This window comes from Motacilla alba, chromosome 2 (assembly GCF_015832195.1).
Source record: "Motacilla alba alba isolate MOTALB_02 chromosome 2, Motacilla_alba_V1.0_pri, whole genome shotgun sequence".
NCBI lineage: Eukaryota > Metazoa > Chordata > Aves > Passeriformes > Motacillidae > Motacilla > Motacilla alba.
In genome coordinates, this window is record NC_052017.1 from 38,897,459 (window position 1) to 38,917,689 (window position 20,231).

The following is a 20,231-nucleotide window of genomic DNA, read 5'->3' on the forward strand; positions in this document are numbered from 1 at the left end:
AGAATCAAGAAGATAAAAAACAGTGTTTGGTCTCAGACTGAGGATTAGATCTGTTTCATTTGCTCTTACCAGGAAAAGTCTGACTTTGCAAGAGTGGCTAATGGGAACCCATTGTTTCAATTTCAGGAGTAATTCAGTAATCTGCTAGAGTGTGTATTTCAGAGTGAGATAGCAGAGATCCTCTTATTTCACTGCTACTGTTTTCCTCACAGTCCTTTGGAGTCCTGGGATCTGGACTTCAGCAGTGGAGACACCAGCCATGCCCAAGTCCTTTCCTGCATATAAATTCTTCCCTAAAACATTAATTTCTCCTCCTTTCCGTTAAGTTCTTTTCTTGCCTGCTCCAGAGCTAAAAAGGAAAGCTTTCTATCTTTGAGTTTACCAGGTAACTTTTTTCAGCTGTGTTTCTTGTTGTCTTATCATGTTGGTCTCTTTAGAGGATTGGCATTCCCTGCGTGTAGTACAGCACTCAGTTGTCACTAGCCTTGACGTCCCCACTGAGAAGCTCAAAGTTTGCCATCAGGTGGCTACCCTAACTAGGAGATGATCACCGGAGTTCTACATTTTAGCTAGTGTTGTGCTATGCAAAAAATTTGTTTACATCCTCTCCTATGGAGCTCAAGCTGTAGAGAAGAGCAGAGCAGAGAACGTAACTAGCTCTGCATTCCCACTGAAGACTGGAATTTCCTGCAAACCTCCTGAAGGACCATGCTGGGTCACATTCATAAGCTCAAACAAATCCTCCATTGTGTTACAGATTTTTCTCTCTGTCTCTTTTTAAAGATGAGGCATTTTAATATTCTGAACTTAATTTTTTTCTTTGTCTTTGCATATTATGTTAGAAGTCATGATTAGGAAGCAATAAAAGAAAGTAATTATGCAGTAATATGTACTTATTCACTTTCTCATTTCTCTTACTGTTTTCTAGTGGTACTTGTTACTCTGGAAATTTGAATTATTTCCTCTAGATTTCCTCCACTAATGTTTAGTTGCAATGTGTGCCTTGAGTCCTTGTTTTAGGTTTTTCTTAACTGCACTTGCAGCAAAATACACAGTTTAAATTGCGGAGAGATGGCCTTAAATAATGCAGTATCATTAGAGGTTTCTTGACTGTGTTCATTATAGCTGATATTTTTCAGCTTTCTCACATTGTGCTGTAGTGGTAAATGCTTCCTTTATGCCTCTGACCTCTAATACATTCATTAAATTTAATGAGTTTAAAATGTAAAAGAAAAGTAATCTTGCCAAACAGAATCATCAGGACTCTTATTTAATAGGAAAAAGAGGACCAGATAAGCAGGTCTATACAAACTACTTTGTACTCTTTCTACCTGCTATGATACTGAATTGATACAGTATGTACAGTCTGAAAAGCTGAGGGCAAAATAACAGCAGGCACTTGAATTCCATTCTCTCTAAGTGGTTTAAGAGAATTTGCTCTTTTTCATGGTTAACCAGGCACTATTTGTGTCCGGACGTGACCAAAGAGTCTACCACAAAATGTGAAAAGTGTCTTGTCAGAGGAATCAAACCTGGTTTGTCATTTGTTTACTTTTTATTTTATAGGAAGAGTTTAGCCACTGCTGCCTTAGTTGTGATTACCAGTAGTTCTTGAAAACTGTAATGAAGAAATACACTGTGAAAAATTTACTTGCCTGTCCTCTTGAGAAAGATCTCTCCATTGTATCAGGCTGGCATGGTTTGGGAGTGGGACATGCTCCCTGTACTGTGTTACAATGAGAGAAACTCCTTTTACAGTGTCACTGCTGAAGAAACCTTTCCAGGGGCAGATTCTGCAAACTGCCTTCTCTCACTTTGTCATACTGCAGAGTGCTAACGTCCTTCTACAGACGTGCAGGTGTTTTCTTGGTGAAGAGAAGAGTGGGCTCTTGCCTAGCCTTTTCTGCATTTATTTACTTTTTGTCGGCTGGGTTTGCGAAGAGATGAATAAATTCAGTCTGCAAACCCTGTCATCATTTTAGCTGTCCAAATTTCTAGTTGTGTGCAGAAACAGCAAGAAGTCAACAAGATGTAGCACAGTATCAGCAGTGACAATGCTGACATTGCCTGGGTTTCTCCTGGACTAATCACACTCAACATGGTACCACTTGTGTCCATGGGCTCTTTGCCCCAACTTCTTCTCCAAACTTCATGCTTGATCTCCAACCCTCTTCCTGAACAAGGCATCCTGATACAATCATGTTGATTCATACAAGCAAAACCAGAAAAATAGAGTCAAATTATATTTGCCACTATTGGATTATTCATTTTATGCATAAGGCACATTTTTATCTGCTTCTCTTTGCCTTGATCATTTAGACAGTAAACTCTCTGGGACAGGGACTGGTTTGCAGAAAGATTGTGCTCAGGTAATTGCAAGGGTGCTTCAGCAGTTGAGATAAGGATGAATTATAATCAGCAGATATGACTAAGAAGGTGTGACTCTATTGCTTATTTCCTCATGATTTACATGCTATCTTGAGCACAGAGAATGCATGATTATGAACTATCTTTTAAAGGAGAACCAGACATATCCTTTAGATATTAATGTTGCGTAGACTTTCAGACCATAAAAAGAGGTAAGATACAGCCTTTTTATTTATTAGGTTTAAAAAGGTCTTCAAAGGGTTAAATGTGAAAATATTGACATCCTGTTGAAGCCTTCCTAAGAAAGTGGAAAAGCAGAGAGAAGAATTACCTCAGAGTAATATATTAACCCACTGTGATGTATTCAGCATGAGAGAAACTTGAAGCAGAGCATAAAACTTGTGAAAAGCCACTACATATATATAATTCTTTTGGGTATGACCAGAGGATAAAGATAACTGTATTGATCATCTCCTAAACTTCTGCAATGACACCTCTGGCCATTTCAAACTGTGAGAACCACAAGATATCTGAACAAAATTTTCTACTACAAGGAAGTCATATAAAAGGATGGAGACATTTTTTTCATTTAACGTCTTGCAAGTCCACTGCCTAGACAAATCTGCAGAACTGGTACATCAGCTTTAGGGAAAACAGTATTTTGTTTCTGTTTAATCCTACCATTCTTTAATCTGACACTGAGCCAGCACTTAAATTCAGGGTGGCTTTGACAGGTTTCATGCTTTATAACTCCATTTTCCCTCTCTAATTCTTATATCCTAAAACTATGACTTCTTTTTCTGTTTTCAAACTCATATTTGGGCAAAAGTCATTCTAGCCTAATCTCATTGGAGATTTATGAAAAAGAGTTTTGTATGTATTCAGTAAGGATGTTGTGAATTGGCTCAATGAAGCTCAAATAGCTTTACAGTAGCTATTGTCTATTCCATAACACTGCTCTGAACATAAACTATGGCATTACAATAGAATTAACCAGCTTGATAGATGACTTTAGTCTTGTTTTGAATACATTGATTGACATGTCATTTCGACCTGAAAATAATAATGGAATGCTGGAAAGAGTCTACAAATTTAAGCATCAAAGAATTGCTCAATTTACTTCAATAGTCTTCAACCTTTATAATACAACAGCAGAATACATTAAAGATAATTTTGGCACTAGATGATCATCTAACTGAAAATATTATTTCCTTGCCTATTTAGAATATTAATTATTTACTATTGCCTTTCCTTATGCTATCAGTAAATTCAAAGCATTACTTGGAAAATTAATCAGATTTCATATTAATTCTTACCTCTCCCAGTTGCCTACAGTCTGAGAATGGATAGCATGAAAAGTACTTTTTTCTAAAAAAATTTGTTTTATTAATTGGATTTTACTGAATACGTTAGCAGAGAGGAGGCATTAGGATGATCTCCCCTGATTTTGGTTAGGAGGTACATACTTTACTTTCCAGTATCTAATGAATTCTGACAGCTCCAGCTTGTCTGTTTCCTCCTCCTTGGAATGGTTTTAACACACAACTTCCATTTTCTTGTTTTTAGTTGGCCTATGGTATTGTGTGCTCATATGGAGTGCCATAAATTGATATCTATATATTGCTGTTCTAAGGAGTACTCTGTGTTTAACATCGGCTTCTTTCTACCAAGAATATCTTGTGTTACCATCATTATTGTCCTTTGTATTGGTTTAAAAAGCTGAAAATCCTGGAAGTATGAAACAGATCACATGCCTTTGTCATGGATCTCCTCTGTATCCATCTCTGTTCTCCTTGGTATGATTTCAGTAGGGTGCTTTTGGTGTCTTTTTAAGTAGTTAGAAATTTAATATCCCTCAATTGTCTCAGTTTTATCTTTCCCACATCTGTAGCAAGCCTGTTCCTTTTTGTAGCATAAGCAACCAAAAGTATAGACAGTGATTGAAATTAATTTTCATTCCATTGTGTTGGTATAATTTCCTTCGGGTTACAGTATTCAAAATATACTCACAGACTGAAGCGGTGTATAATCTGATTTTTTTGCTGACATTCATTCTGTTCAATAATGGGAATAGTTAGTCCTGGTTTATGGTACATTAAAAGGAAGAAACACTTATCACAATGCCTCTTAAGAACAAAAATAAAAAACCTTTCAGCTTTCTAATTTCATAATCTCTCCCTATTTCATTATTTTGATATGTTTAATTGCCTGACTCACTTATCTATACAATTGTATTAGCCTGACCAGTGCATTTTGTATTTTGTTTTTCCCCACTTCAATTTACAGTTTACTGTTCATCCTTCTAATTTACATCACTCTGGATCTTCCATTATTTTAAAATTAAAATTTTCACTTTCTCTCCTCATATCAGGCAGGAGTAGTGGACACCACTTAATCCCAGCACACTGTAGCAGTTGAATCAGCCCCTGTGGAACTGAGTCCAGTCACACTTACCCATTACATGAGATTTTATAATTAGTTTTTATCCTTCCATGCACAAATTTCCTATGGTCTGATAATCTTCCTCACAGTGAAGGGAACCAATGGTATTAGTAACCATGGATGTTCAAAGATGTATTTTTCATTAATTTTCTAGTGGCGCTCTGAAAGCAATTCTCAAATTCCCAGAAATTCTCATTGCTCTTCTTTCCCTTTCTCTGGATATTGATTATGAAGAAGAAAGGCCATAAAAATTATGACCAGCACCCTCATCATTAATGCAGCAAACTGAGTAGGTGGCACTCCTAAACTCAGGCTTTATCAGAAAATTCTCAAATATATCTGCCAGGTATCAGGGCAGGCCTTTCCTGTGAAGTATTGCTATGTATCCAGGAAAATGCCTCAGAAATCCCCTTTGCACTGGAGTTATACAATAAACTTCAGGCAGGCATTTGTGCTCCATTTTTCTCAAGACTGGTGACAAGATTATAACTATGCAGTTCAAATTTTATTTAATCACTGATGGAATTTCTTTTAACAGAATAGAGTTTGTTTTATTTGGAGAACCCTGAACAATATAAAATGGTCTTTTCCTTAGCAAAAAATGATTGCTAGTGACAGACTGGCAGAAGGACAGCTGTATTCTAGGACTTAATACTGCTCTGACAAAATAAATGGACTGATACTGTTTTTTTACCAGCTGAAGGCTGATCCCACAACTTGCTTCTGCTGCCTGGCAGAAGGAGAGGCAAAGTGTAAAGTTCTGTGGAGGTCAGGGCATAAGTTAAGGCTCTTCACAAGTGCAGCTGCCCTAATGTCAAGCACTGCTGTGGTAGTTTAGCACCTTTCTAACTGCATCCTCTAGAATTAATCTGGTGAGCCATTGCTGAATTTCTGAGACAAGTGAGCCCTCCTGCAGGCAAATTTGGGCTTGGAGGAACACAGTCTTGATCCCTGTGGCAAGCCTGGTTTTGAGCTGGCTCACCTTTCCCAGGATACACCAGCCTGTCTGGCAGCAGATCACTCCCCTATCCCATGGGCGACTGTTTAGGTCTCACCACATCAGGAGCTTGCCTGGTTATTAGAGAATCCTGCAGGTTGAAAATACCTCCATACACTACGCTTTCTGGCTTAAGCTGTGTTAGTCTGATGTCATTATCCCAAAGCAGTCACAAGAGCACAACTGTGCAGTGATTGGGGGAAAAATACTACACAATCCAAAGAACTTTGTATATTTTCCCTTTCATCTCCAGAAGTGTGCATCAAATTAAATTTACTCAAAATGTGACAAACTTGTCCTACATCAAAAGTTATGAAGTGGAATGTATGTTTTCAAATGAATGTAATAGCATTGATTTACAATTCCTCATACAGAAGAATTTTTATTGGACTTTCTGTAGTCTGTGTTTTTGTCACAGGCAAAAGTACAAATGTTCTGCTGGGCCTATTCTCTCTTCTTTGGGTTGTATATGCAGTCAAATAAGGCAACAGATAAAGCAACAATAAAGGATTCAGACTTTTCCAAAGTTTTTGACTAATAACTGTGAATGTAGGATTACATTTCAGAATGATTTCAGGAGGATTCTGAATAGCATTCACTGATAACCTCTATAGGATCTGCTCAGTGCTGGTGGTGTTTTCAGCCTGGTGCAAACTCTCAGAATGAGAACATCCCATCTTTAAGAGTGTCCAGGTTCAGCAACTGAAAGAGGAAAAGCTCAGGCTCTGCATGAAGAAGCATGAAAGCTGTAATGAAAGCAGAGAAGTTCTCTCTTCCACCAGCTTGGTCAATTAACATATAATGGACACTGCAGGTAAAACAAGTCTTAAAGAAATTTAAATTGAAAGTGATAAGAGGCAGCCTATTTTGTTAATCCAGCTAAGAAAGGCTGCCAGGAGGTCTGATGAAGGAATGGAGATGGAGGAGAATAAAACAAACACAGCATTGACACTGACTTGGCTTTCGTTCTTCAGTTTTAGTTCTAGTTTTTGTTCTGCTTTGTTTTTTTAAAAGAAGGATATAAATAATCTAACATGAAATGTAAAATAAATTATTCCAGCATAACAGTCCCCTAAATCTTGCTCCAACCCCCCCTTCTTAGTCACTAGAAGTGTATGAAAAATGCAAATCACTGAACTCAAAAACTTACAGCCTCAGTAACTGAGGTAACGGGGTTTTGTTTATAAGAATAGCATAGCACTCTGCAGCATAAACCTTCAATTAATCCTTTAGTGCAACCTACAACGATAGACTGCATGGCATTATCAAATTCTGTTTTAGCTATACCACAAGCACACTAAGTTAAAAGTGCTCCAGGCAGCTAAAATGACACACTTGAAATTTTTTTTTTGTATTTCTCTGTTCTGCTTTCAGTTGTGTTAACAGGGGAAAAAGGTGAGGGGGAGAGAAGATCAGAGAAACCCACACAGGTTTTAAAATAGAATTCGAAAGGCAATGTTCTTTATTTACGTATTTTACTGTGTTTTTTCCATTGTGTATGCATATAATCGTTTCAATCCTTGCCTTTTTACGTGGGTGTGGGTACAGATCCTTACCTAAAGCAGACAAAATTGGTGTCAGTGGGAGTGGCGTGGTGCCACTCTAAATGCAGGTTAGATGTAAAGGCTCAGTTTTGACTGCCTAGGTTTTGGTTCTTACCCTAGATTCAGGTTAAGTGTGCAGGATGACTCTGTGGGTCAGGGAAAAACCAGGCTCTTTGCTCAGGGAAGACCTAGGTGTGCACCACCCTCTCTGTTCCTGTGTCCTGGCATGTTGATACACGGAGGAAGAAACCAGCAGACAAGTGTTCTTGTTGGGATAGTTAGGATGACCAGGCATATCATACTCTGCCCACTGTGGCTGTTTGCCTTTGAGATGCAGCAATACCTGGCTCAGGTTTCCTTGATAATCCTCACAGGTGTCTGCTGAGCTTAACTTTACTTTGCGAAAACCAATGACTTTCCTTTGACTATAAGGAAGCTAGGACAGAATACATTTCCAATATAGACTATTCAAGGAAAAGTCTAATGTTAGTGGGAAGAAACTACTGAAAAGATCTGTCTTTGGGAAAAAAACCCATGTGTGTGGGATGTATACAGGAAATGACTTATAACGTACCTTACTTTGTCTGTATTTCTAGTGTGCAGCCTGCACTCTGCTAACACTGAATGTATGTTTGGCGCAAGAATGCACTTAGTGCATCTCAAATACGATGGGCTTATTTCTTTGTCTTGTTTTGGCTAGTCTGACAAGAAACAGAAATGTGTTTCTTCAGTTTATTTGTATAGCCTGTATCTTCTCAGCTAGGACTTCCTTTCCCACCTTCCTCAAAAGCTTTTATTGCTCTGTATTATTTTCTGTTGTTAGAGTTTTCCTATTGGCATTCTTTAGATATACAGGCACATACGCATTTTCTGCAGACTGTAATGCAAACTACTGCTTCACTCTAACAAGAGTATTTGCATGAAAGAGGACCAGAGATCTTTAAATTTAATTTTATTCTGGAAAAAGTCCTGAAGGCCCTGAAGAACATGTGTTAGGTGATTTTCATTCCACTACTTTGAAACAGTACTGATAATGAAATGTCCTGTAGGGATGGCTTTAGAGAGACAAGTTGTCAGTGTTGCAATGCAGTGGTGGCAGTGCCTGTGGTGCTTTGGACATGTTATTGCCACTGCATTGTGCTCCGGAAGATAAGAGAAACAGGGTAGTTATGGGCTGGAAGATAAGAGAAACAGGGTAGTTATGGGCTGTTTGGCCAGTATTGTTGGAGGGCAGTGGTTGTGATTTCTGCAGTGTGGGCTTCTCTCAAGCTATTCTGTGAATGATAGAATCTAGGAGGAAGTAGTGGCATTACCCAAGAGAAAATGAACAAAGAGATTCCTTGGAGTGTTATTTCAGGCAAACAATGTTTTTCCCTTGGATAGCTTTCATTGCTGGAAGAGCCAGCGGGCATCAAAGTGCTAAGGCATGCTATATTTTCAGACACCTGTGAAGATAAATTGGTTGTGAATTTTGGGTTTTTGAGTTAAATGCCTTCAGGACAGGAGATAAAAAATTGGTCCTCCTGTTTCTGAAATGTTTTCTGTGTAGCTAAGACAAATTTTTAAAATCTGGTAAGTTTCTTCCAGTGAAAAACAAATCTGCATAGAAAAATAACTTCCAGATTAACCCCATTTGTGTGTGGTTTATTTTTTTCCAAAATAAAGCAGTGTGCTCCAAGGCGTTTCATTTTACTTTCAGTATTTCTGTGGAGGATAAACTCCAGTCTCGCATGTGTAATTTCAGGAAAATTTTATTTTCTTTCAGCATTTTATGTCTGTGTTAAGATGGGCTAATCAAATGTATGGATTCACTGCTCTCTTTCTCTCCAGGTAGCACCAGGCAGAATAGCGTGCACACCTTACCACCTGCAGTCAGAACTGCAGCTAGAAGTGTGCCCACTCCCTCTTTTCTCTCTCATAAATGATAATTATTTTCTCTCACCCTTTTTCTTATCTCCTCAGATTATTAACACTGTGGGGCAACAATATTTCTTTGCTTTGTGTTTTTACTTCACCGAGAAAAATGGGATGCTGATCTCTTATAGTTTCTGGGAAAAATTGAACCAACCTCAATAAACTATTTCTGCATATTACAAGGAAAGGATATGACTCCAGCTAGCAGAAAAACCACCACAGACATTATTTTGTCTATTTCAGGAATGGAAAGAAAAGACTCATGTTGTTCAATAGGCTTTGTCTTCCTTTTATATTACTTTTTCTTCCTATTATGAGTTGTTCAAGTGCTGCCTAAAGCAGCTTCTAGATTTCTAATCTAATGGCCGTGCTGTTAAAGGTCTTTTTCTAAGCCCCTGGCTTTGTTGTCTCTTAATCCCATTCATTTTTTTTCTCCTCTGTTCCCTTCCCATGTGTGACTGGCCCTGCTGCAGCTACCAGGTCTCTCCTGTCCCTGACAAGCCAACCAGCCCAAAAAATTCCAGGGACCTCATTAGTTGGAGAGCTGTGAGTCCCCTTGTGCTGTCTGTGTTTGGTTCTGTGGCATATACAGACTGCTTTCTTTTTAAAAATATTTTTGTTTTCTGTCCCCTTTTTTTTGTCCAAGGGTTTCATTCATAGCAAGCAGAGAGGGCTGACAAGTGATAACCTGCAATAGGTCCTGCATCCACAGTCCTTGATAAACTGGGAAGAGGTTACCCTTTCATTACTGATACTCTTTGTCCCCCCGAATATAAAAAAGATAGAAAATGTTGATGAGCTTTTTGTCCTCATTGTCTGACTGGTTAGAGAGAGAAGTGAGAACTGGCAGTGGGGCAGATGCCTTTTTGCCTGCACAACCCTCAGTGCTGCTGTACTTATGTGACAGGGAAAGGACAGTAAGAGCTGAACTGGTCTGCAAAACTCTCTTTCTTACATCTGTTCAGTCTTCTTTCCTACAACAAGTGGATATTCCTATTGAGAAATTACATTTGTCCTCTCTAGCACATTTGTCCCACAGCACTGCCAGCAGTGGAAGTGGATTCATTACCCAATGTGCATTATCAATCCATACCATATGCAGTCCTTTAAGTTTTAGCAGGAAAAGAGCTATTTGGAAGAAAAAAAAAATGGGTTCTTCTGCTGCTACTTAGGCAGTGGTAGATGAAGGCCACAAGAAGAGGATCAGTGAAGATGGCATGTAATGACATTAGTCTCCTTTGAAAACGGCTGAGGTGTTTGAATTTGAAGCCTTTGAATTTCACAGGAAATACTTGATGTGGTGTCAGGTGTTGGCTGCACACTTTAATAGGGTTGTTTATAATTTTTTCCACTTGTTAAATCTGTGTACATAGCCTCATGTATTTTTTTAATATGAATATTTGCATTTTTATCTTGGAATCACTGAAAAGGAGATGTAGTGAAGCAGTAATGTGTACTGTTGCGCACATTTTCTTCCTTTGCTGTGAGGAAAAATAGTAAACATGGTATTTAAAAATATCCAGAGGTCTTAAATGTCACTTTTGCAAGAACAGAGTGCTGCAGATGAAGTCTTTGATCTCTGAGAGGATCCTTCAACTAAGCTTTAATGAACGTGTTACCTAACTGTCCTTCAAGAAAGGCCGTGATTATTACTTTGTTGTGTAACATTTCAGAAACTGAAGTGCTGAAATTTTTCAGCAGAAATGATCGTTCTCTCATGTACCTGGCTCTGATTTGCAGTGAAGCAGCCTCTTCTGTGCTGCTGGAATGCAAGTTTGTTAAATGTTGGTTCAGGATAGTCAGTGTATATGGATGGGCTCCCTTTAGGTGAGGCTGATGTGCCTGCAGACGAGAAAATGTTGCTGCTCCCCAGCTGACCTGGCTGAATCACTGAGTCCCTGCTCCACAGGGTGTGCTGACATGCCAAATCTGTGGTTTTGGACACCCTCAAAATGAAGAGCCTGACACCCCATTTTTCCCTGGTGGATTCTGGGTGGAGTGAGATGGGTATCTGGAGGAATCCTGTGCTGCCCATCTGTGGCAGAAGTGCAGAGGAGACCTGTGAAGCTCTCCTAAAGCAGACTCTGCTTCCAGACAATGCAGCTCTGGAGCAGTGTGGTTATCACATAGCCAGGAGAAATCCATGAAATCCACAGTTCCTGTGGTTCCTGTGCTGAACCTTGGACAGCACCTGAATGGGCTATTAATGGGGAGTGCAAAAACCTGCCCACTGATGTCAAAATCCTTCAAAAGTGAGGGGTTCTCTACAGAGTTTCTAGGTTTAGGGAATATATTACAAATAAATGTGCAAAGGTACTTCATGAAGAAATTTCTATCTATTCATAACACTAGGCATTAATTCCAAGCCTCTGTACTCTTTTCAGTCCATTGGCTTCACTTCTGGCTGATGTACAGCATGCCTTACACCAAACTCAACAGAACTTTTAATTATAGTTTCAGAAGGCGGGGTTTGGGTTTTTAATTTTTTTTCCAGTGATTATTAAGTATGTCATGCATGGCTTTCCAAAATGTTTAAAAAATGTGACTTAAAGCATCTTCAACTTCAGGGCAAACCAGGAAATGCAAAAGCTGGGCTACTTACAAGATTTATACTTCTGTTTGCTACCAGCCAGATGGATTGTTGACTTGCAGGTGGAGAGATTAGAAAAGAATCAATGAATCACAAGGGCAGCGCCTGGTAGAAATGCCTCCAAATGCTCAAATGAATATTTCTAAGGACCATCTATTCAGGGCCTCTGTCTGCAGCACTCATTCTGCACAGCTTTCTTCATCTTACTTGCTCATGAAGAACAAAGCACTTGGCTTAGCAGATTTGCCAGTAGTGCCACCCTGCTCACAACTAACCTCCATTTTCTTCCAAATAGAAATAAATCCTTAAAGAGAGCAACAAAATGTTCTCACACATCATATGGCAAATGATGGCCCAAAGTCAGGGTGTGATATTTACTAACCAGAAAGGAAATGTCTGTGTGCACACTCCTTTACAAAGAAGAAAAAAAAATTACTATATTATTTTTCTTTCCTTAGTAATTAAAGATTAAAACTCCAATCCTGATTTGGCACCTCCTGCTTAGCCCAACCCCTACAAAGATTTCAACAGTCTTAGGAACACCACTGATGTCTTCATGCAATGCTCGACAAATGCTTTAATGCTGTGATCAAGGGGAAAGCAAGATTTCATCCTAAAAGCTGCATTTGGTTTATAACCCTGATTTTAAAAACAGGTGTTTCTGTCTCTGCCATCTGCATGTGTTACCCATCTGGGAATTCTCAGAGAGTCTTCGAGTGCATATGAAGTGCCCCAGTGGAGGACACTGGGGAGCTGGTGTGGGACCAGCAGCCTGGCTTTGGTCTCCTCTGCCTGCTGCTGTAGAAGCTTTATGCAGGAATGCCTTCAGGTCACTTTAAATGTCAATGAGACGTCAGCAAGATAATTTCCTTTAAAAAACACAAACAAACAACCCCAAATCTCTTGGCATGCTATTTTCCTATAGAAAATACCACAGAGAATTACAGAACAAGAAAGAAGAGAAGAGAAGAGAAGAGAAGAGAAGAGAAGAGAAGAGAAGAGAAGAGAAGAGAAGAGAAGAGAAGAGAAGAGAAGAGAAGAGAAGAGAAGAAGGGGGTTGGCAGATGGGAAAAAAATTCAAGTTTCAAGAGGCTTTAGGTTACTGACTATCTTCCCGAGGGAATGAGAAAGTATGAGCTGTCAGGAGTTTAACTGCCCCACTGGCAGCAGCTACTTGGGGGCTACTCTGCCCAGGTTGGGCTTTCACCATCAGGCACCCATTAAGTGGCAGGGAGTGCACAGTCTTTATTCACATGGTCCTGCTTATACTCTGCCTACTCATTTGCTGGAGCCTACCCTGATGTTTTGATCCCTATTTTGATGACCCTGGACTGCATTTCCCATTCATTTCACCCTTGGAACAGATGGGTTTTTTAATCATTTTTTACTTGCTCACCTTGACCTGCCTTGATTGTGGCCTTTTTCACTTCTTTCACCTGATTGTCAGTGCAGCCTACAAAATAGATTTATTGCCTTGTCCCTGTCAAAAGGGAGAGAACCTTTCTGTCATTGTTCAGTAATCAGGGGGTTTTGTGCCTTTCCTTGTCACAGCAACCACTAGTTACTGGTGATAAAGCAATGGAGCTGGCAGACCACAGAGCTTTGATCAGTTATAGAAATGCTTTCTTTCCTGCTTTGTGTCATTTGTAGCTGCTGTAATACTACAATATTACATAATAAGTCAGATAGAATGAAAGAAATCATAACTAATAAGGAGATGATGGAGATGTGTTGTTTAACTAGGAATCCCTTGTACTCTAAAAAGAAAGTTAGAGTCTTGCAGAAGGAACTAACCTGGGAGTTAGTTCAAGTACTGAACCTGAGTTGAACTGGTAGAAGGTTGAGATTACAGCTTGTAATATTCATTACCTCTTCTTGATTTTTGCACTTCACATGCAACATGATTCATAGCTTTGTACTCCACTGTATAAAATGAATATTTGTTGTGCTGGAAACACTGATCTGGAAGTGTCTGACAATCTGTTTCTCTGCCACATTGTTCTTCTGCTAAAAAAAAAAAGGTAATGAACTCTTTTTACAAGGAATTTCTGGCATACACCTTGTTTGGAATTCAGATTTTTGTATTATTATCATGGGATCAAATCCTGCTGCCCTTATTCAGTCAAAACTGTCACAGATTTCAGCAAAGCCTTGCCTAACTAAGTAGGGTGCGAAGATCAGGAAGGAAGATCTATTTTTTTGCAGATACAATATTTAGGAAGTCACAAATATCTGTATTAATTTCTGTTCATAACATTGTGGAGAGGATTTTTAAAAATAATAGCATTGTCCTGGATATCTGGGAACAGGGCTGGAAATACCCATTAGGCAATGGGGTCCAGTTTCTTCTGATGACAGCTTGTAGGTCTTCAGCCACTCCTAACCCATTGTGGTTTTGTTAAATTTCAAGGCAATATCCAGGTTACTGGCAAAACTGAAAGTGCCAATGATCTCTAAATCTGTGGTTTTCCTATAAATATTGAAAACTTTTGTGATTGCATTTATTTGATAAAATGACATTAGAGATGTGAGATATTTACAAATATATTCAGAATGAGAACTTCAGCATGTTGGAGTAGGACAGCTTAAGGTTACTATGCAAGTAATTGTCATCCATTTATGTATTGCAGTTTGCTCAGGTTAAACCCACTTCAGTATCCAAGGTACTTGTCCAATTGCTACAGGCAACTAGAAGTCTGAAATAGCTAAATATTTAATTATTTAATTTTTAGTAAACTGGTAACTACATTAATCAGGCTTGGCACTTTTCTTTCAGGGTTATTTTTTCAGCTTAGGTTTTTACCTTTAGGAGGGGTTAGAATGAGAAATTTAGTTGGACAGCTGAAACATTACAGTTTAGCACCAACAGAATTGTTCGAGTCAAATTTCCCACTCAATCCAAATCCCTTGCTACTTTACTGAGGCATAATGTAGCACAGAAAAAGTACTTCCCAGTCTAGAAAATAGACAAAAGCTGGTTCTGCTCAAAAGAGAAGAAGAGACTGTAATAAAACTCACTTTTTTCCAAGTGAAGAATATCAGTGAGAACACTTTTTCTGTCAATGCCAAAGGAAGATCTGGTCTTTAAAGCAAACCTGACAGTGATAATGCAGTATAAAACTACTTCAGTTTCGAGACCATTGCAATTCCCAGCTAATATGTGTACAGATTGCTTATGAGGCACTCCTGTGAAATGCATTTGCCTGAACATCAGGCTAGACTGCAGTGTATTAAAGGGCACACAGAAAGGAATCTTTAATAAGTCATCCACCTGACACCCTCTGTTTCAGCAAAAGTGTTAGGGAAAGCTGGTAGTGACGACTGGCATCTTCTGGTGACCAAAAAGTCTCATGAGTGCCCAGCACTTCTGGGGCAGTTCAGTCCTGGCTGACAGCATGGGCTTTCCAGCCACACAGCTCCTTTCTGCTGGCACATGCTGTCCTCATTAAGGAATCTTTTTGCAGACTACCACTCTTTGTGAATTTTGCCAACGGCAGTGCAACAGGGGCTTTTCATGGAACACAGTGTGGTGTCTTAAGAAGTCTTCTTTATTTTTGCAGGCTAGAGAGCCTTTCACTTTCATGATTTTATAAGGGTACTTCAAAATATGATCAAGAAAAGAACAGAAGAGGAAGAATGTACTTTTTGCCATCACAATGCTAGTCAGAGTCTTTAATGATTTACACCAAGGAGCTTGTATTTTCATTATCTTCCTTTAATGAAAAACTACAGGAAACAAAATTAACAACACCAGGCAAAAGGGCATTGTCAAATTGGCCTGAAATTTAATAATGACGATTGAACACAAGTTCACATCGAATAGCAATGGCTTGGTTTCTTTTGCATTAGTAAAATGTTCTGTAGGTAGGTGGCTTGCCCCTCTGAAATACTTTTGGAGAGAAGAGCAGATGGGCTGTGATGTTCCCTCCTAAAAAGAGCCAGGTGCTCAATGACAGGTAGGAAAAGCTGAGCAAATTTATGACTCCAGATATAAATCTGGAGTTGGGCTATTTCACTACAAGCAAACCAGGAAGAAGAGAACATGTTGTTTGATGTCCTGCTGTATTTACTTTTCTTTTTTTCCTAAGACTGAAAAATAGAAGTTCTTATGCCTGTTCTGTTGTTATGCCTGGTGTTCATCTATTAACCTGGCCCAGGTCCAAGTTGTTGTTTATTAAATCATAACTGCAACAATGATTCTCCACTGTAAGCATGCAGAAAATTAGAATAAAAATAGATTTTATTTTCAGTAGCTGAGCTAAATTAAAGGGAGACTTATACAGCACAGTGAGAAGCACAGCAGTAAATTATTCCACTCTCATATTTATCTGTCAAAATAATCAGTGTTTTGTATAAGCGAAGTTGAAAGGAAACTCTGGTGCAGTCACTGTCCATCATTGCAGATCAAGTGCTGAGCCGTCAGCTGCAGTGTGGGGAGGGGAAAACGAGAACAAACTCTTCCTCTGACCTCTATAACGGCTGTGCATATATTAATGTTAGGTGCACATTTGCAGTGTTTGATGGGGACTTGTATCTGTCCATTCGCTGGTGAATCAGCACCAGTGCTGGCACTTTTTGGGGAAGGAACACAGGGCAGGAGAGCAGGAGGCTGGATCTCTGAATTTTCCTTAGGTACTTCAGAAAGTCACAACATGAGCATTGGCCTTGTGTATTTGGCACCCTACCTGTGCTAGTAAGAGATAAAAGAAGACTTGATTTGCTTACATATTTTTACCATCATAGCTGCAGCAAAACTACTACTATTACTTTGATGCATAAATGCAATCTCTCCCCCACTCTCAGAGCTCATTTCTACAGACCACATTTGTAAAATAATTTTCTCAAGTGTTTTCTGAGGCCCGGAATCATTGCCAGGTAAACAGTAGCAAATTATAATAATGAAAACTAGTGATGAAACTCCTAGGCCCAATTTATATAGAAGAGAACTCTATCACTTTTCAGTATTCATATGAAAATAGATCATGAAAGTATAAAAGGATTTTTGGTTTTGAATTTTGGAAGCACTGAGGGGTACAACAGAAACGAGGTCCTTACCATACCAATCAACAAAAAACAATCTGCAGAGCTGCCCCTCTGTTTGGAGAAAAGTAAAATCAAAAACAAAGCACTCATACCTCAATTTTGCTGAAGAACACGGACACAGAGCTATTAATTGGCTTGCCCAGTGTCATGCAGGATTTGTGTGACTGATCAAAGAACAGAAATCAGGTCTCCTGAGTCCTGTTCTTCTGCCTCGACCATGAGATTATCCTTCATTTCAAATGCCTGCCAATCATCTCCCCTGGATATAATGCTGGCTGAAGTGTTACCATTGCAGTATGTAAATGAAACTAGTCAATGTTCATCAAAGCTGGACAAACAAAGGAAACTCCCATTACCCAGCCTCAGGACTTCAGGTACTGCTTTTTTAGGATTTAGAACAAAATTAAATGGGACAAACTCTTTGAAACTAGAAAATTCAATAAATCCCCCTTACAGAACAGGGCAGTCTGAATAAAACATGGCCCTGAGCAAGGGGATGGCCTACTTTTATCATACTCCTTCAAGAATAATTTCATTTTCAACAGCAACTGCAGACCTCTTTGATTGGGTTTTTGATAAGCACACAGTCAAGAGGTCCAGATTTGCTCTCCTTGCTGTGGAACAGCTGTTCCCTGTGCCAGGAACATGGACATGCTGTAGGGAAGGGCTCTCCATGCTGCCATCTAGCATGTCAATTTCTTTATTTTGTTGTGCTCAGCATTGACACGTGTGTGTCGTGGTCTATGCAACAGGACAAGAGAGGAAAACTGCCCATGAGAAGGTACAGGCTGTGCCTTCTCACCCGATTTCCTCCCTGTAGAGACCTGAAAACTCATTTAGGGGAGAAGCAGAAGAGTTTTGCATGTTAAAAAGGGGTCCACAGAGCTGAAAAGATGCACTGACTTGGCAACTGCCTGCAGTGTGAGCCAGCTCCTGTCAGCTCCTGTGTAATGAGAGCTAAGAGCCCCTTCCCTGCACGGGAAACCTCAGTTAATAATTCCCTGGAAGTAAGGTGTGCAGCCATAGCCTGAGCACCAATGCGATGCCACTCTTTAAGGAGATAGGAGCGAGTTAGAAAATTAAATGTAGAACTTTTAAAAAGAAACCTTTCAAGTATTTGAGTTAGAGTTTTACCCTTAAAAATGAGGCCTAATACCTGAGGCTTCAAAAACCCAGCCTTAAAGCCCAAATCCTCAAAGGTCTTTAGACAGCCAATTCTCAGTGGCATAAATTGCTTTTGAAAAGATATTTTATGCATCTAGCACACACAAGTATTTTTTAAAAGAGCTTGCAAAGGCAGCATTGCTGCTGTTGATAATGGAGGTTCTGCATGTTTAAATTTCAAAGAAATTATCTTTCTAAATGAGGAAATAATGTGTTTGCTAAAAAAAAGAAAACCAAAACCCTAATGTTTTGTCTTATTTATTTATGTATTTATTTATGTCAATTATTGAAAAGTGGATTTCAGCCCAGGCCTACAGTATTTATCTGATTACACTCATAGCTGTAGGATGCTGTAAACAAATTATAGGCTTTGGTCTGCTCACCCAAGAGTAGTTATGATAAATTTGGCTGGCTTACCTGGAAACATTTTATTTGAATTTTGGACTCCTTTCAGACAGCTGCATGATTTTCCTCCTCTGGGTACCATTCACTAATAGGTAGCTTTGAACTGCAAATTAAAATTTTGCTTTCTGTGACCAAAGTTAATTTTTGAACTGTTTCTTCTTACCCAAAAATCTCCTCCTCTGAGAGGTAAATTGCATTTTATGTTAAAAAAGAGGGAACAAGAATCAATTTGCACCAGCTCAGTGACTACAAAAGTGTGATGTGTCATGAGAGCTGGCAGCACTGCAGCTGCCTGGACTTCCCTTGCTGCTGCACAGAGTGAGTCACTGAAGATACAGGAATATCTGGTCCATAGTGCTCCCACTCCTCAAGCAGGGCATGCTGCTGGTGTTCAGGACTTGTGCACGGTGCTGCTTCCCACTGGTGGTGTCACAGCAGCTCAGCCCTTCTCCCATCAGCACTAAAAGCATGACTGCTTTAGTCTTGAGCAAAATTTGCTGAGCAAATCCATTGTTTGTGCTCATGTCCCCATGTGCTCAGCACTTTGGGGAAACTCTGTGTGCCCTTGCAGCTAATTCTATTGCTAGGGTGCCCAGGAGGGCAGTGAGCTGTAGACTGGTGGTTTTGCTTTTGTGGATAAAATCATGATGTATTTTCCTTATTAGATCTTACAAGCCAACTTGTAAGCCCTGGAAAGTTCAGTGAGGCATTACGGATACTGCTTGTACTTGATTTGTGATCCCTAAACCAGGAACTCAGTTTGGCATGCTGAAGTCCTGATCCCAGCTGCTCTGTCTAGCAAGAATTAGTGCTCTTTCACTGATCTGGCCCTTGATTCTGTTAGGCACTGGAGCTAGTAGGAATCCATTTGCTACACTAACTTTTGTCTTTTCTAACTGTATGGTACTAGAATTTGTAATGAGAAAAAGTGTGTATTATTAGTAACATCTGCATTTTCTTTAGAACCAAATACTCAATATTATTTGATAGTCAAATGTGTGCCTCTCACTTCATTAAAAGGGTAATTTGTTCATCTTAGAGCCAACTTTCAAGAGTGGGTTGTGATATTTTTAGCTCCAGACAGTGTGTTTTCTCATTGCTGTATCATATTACCTCCTTGTACACCTTAGCTGTAAATGTCAGAAGTGAAGGATTAATTCTAATTGATAAGAGAGTTGCTTTAATATAACTTCATTTGTTGAAATAATTTATTATCTGAACCAGTGCTTTGTCTTAAGAAACAGACTACACACACAAGACAGTAGAAAATTTTTCAAATGGTAGAGTCTTTGCCTCATCACATGTCAAAAAATAAGGTTTGTTTCTCAGGTAAAGTGAATCAAAGAACCCTACAAACTTACTATTTCTGCCCCTTATAGATAGCTTAAATTCATGCTGGAATTTTAATGCTGCATGGCGCATTTTACTAATTGATATTGTCATTTTGAAATCTCATTGATAATGAGCTTGTTCATGTCATGCTGGTATTTCACTCCTTGTCCTAATTGCGCTTTTCCCCCAGAGTGGCAAGACTAAGTTAGTGACAATTGTTCCTCTTTTGTCTTCGTACTTTAGCTATGGGCACCAATCTACACCTGAGCTGAAAAACCTCTTGTATCTCTGGTTTCTTCATTTTTATGTGTCATATTTCTGCGTTAAAACCAAAATTAAGTACCTTTTAGAGTGAATTATTGTACGATAAAATATACTGAGTATCATCTAGGCTTAAAAAGCTTCAATCAGACCTATTTACATGACTTCCCTT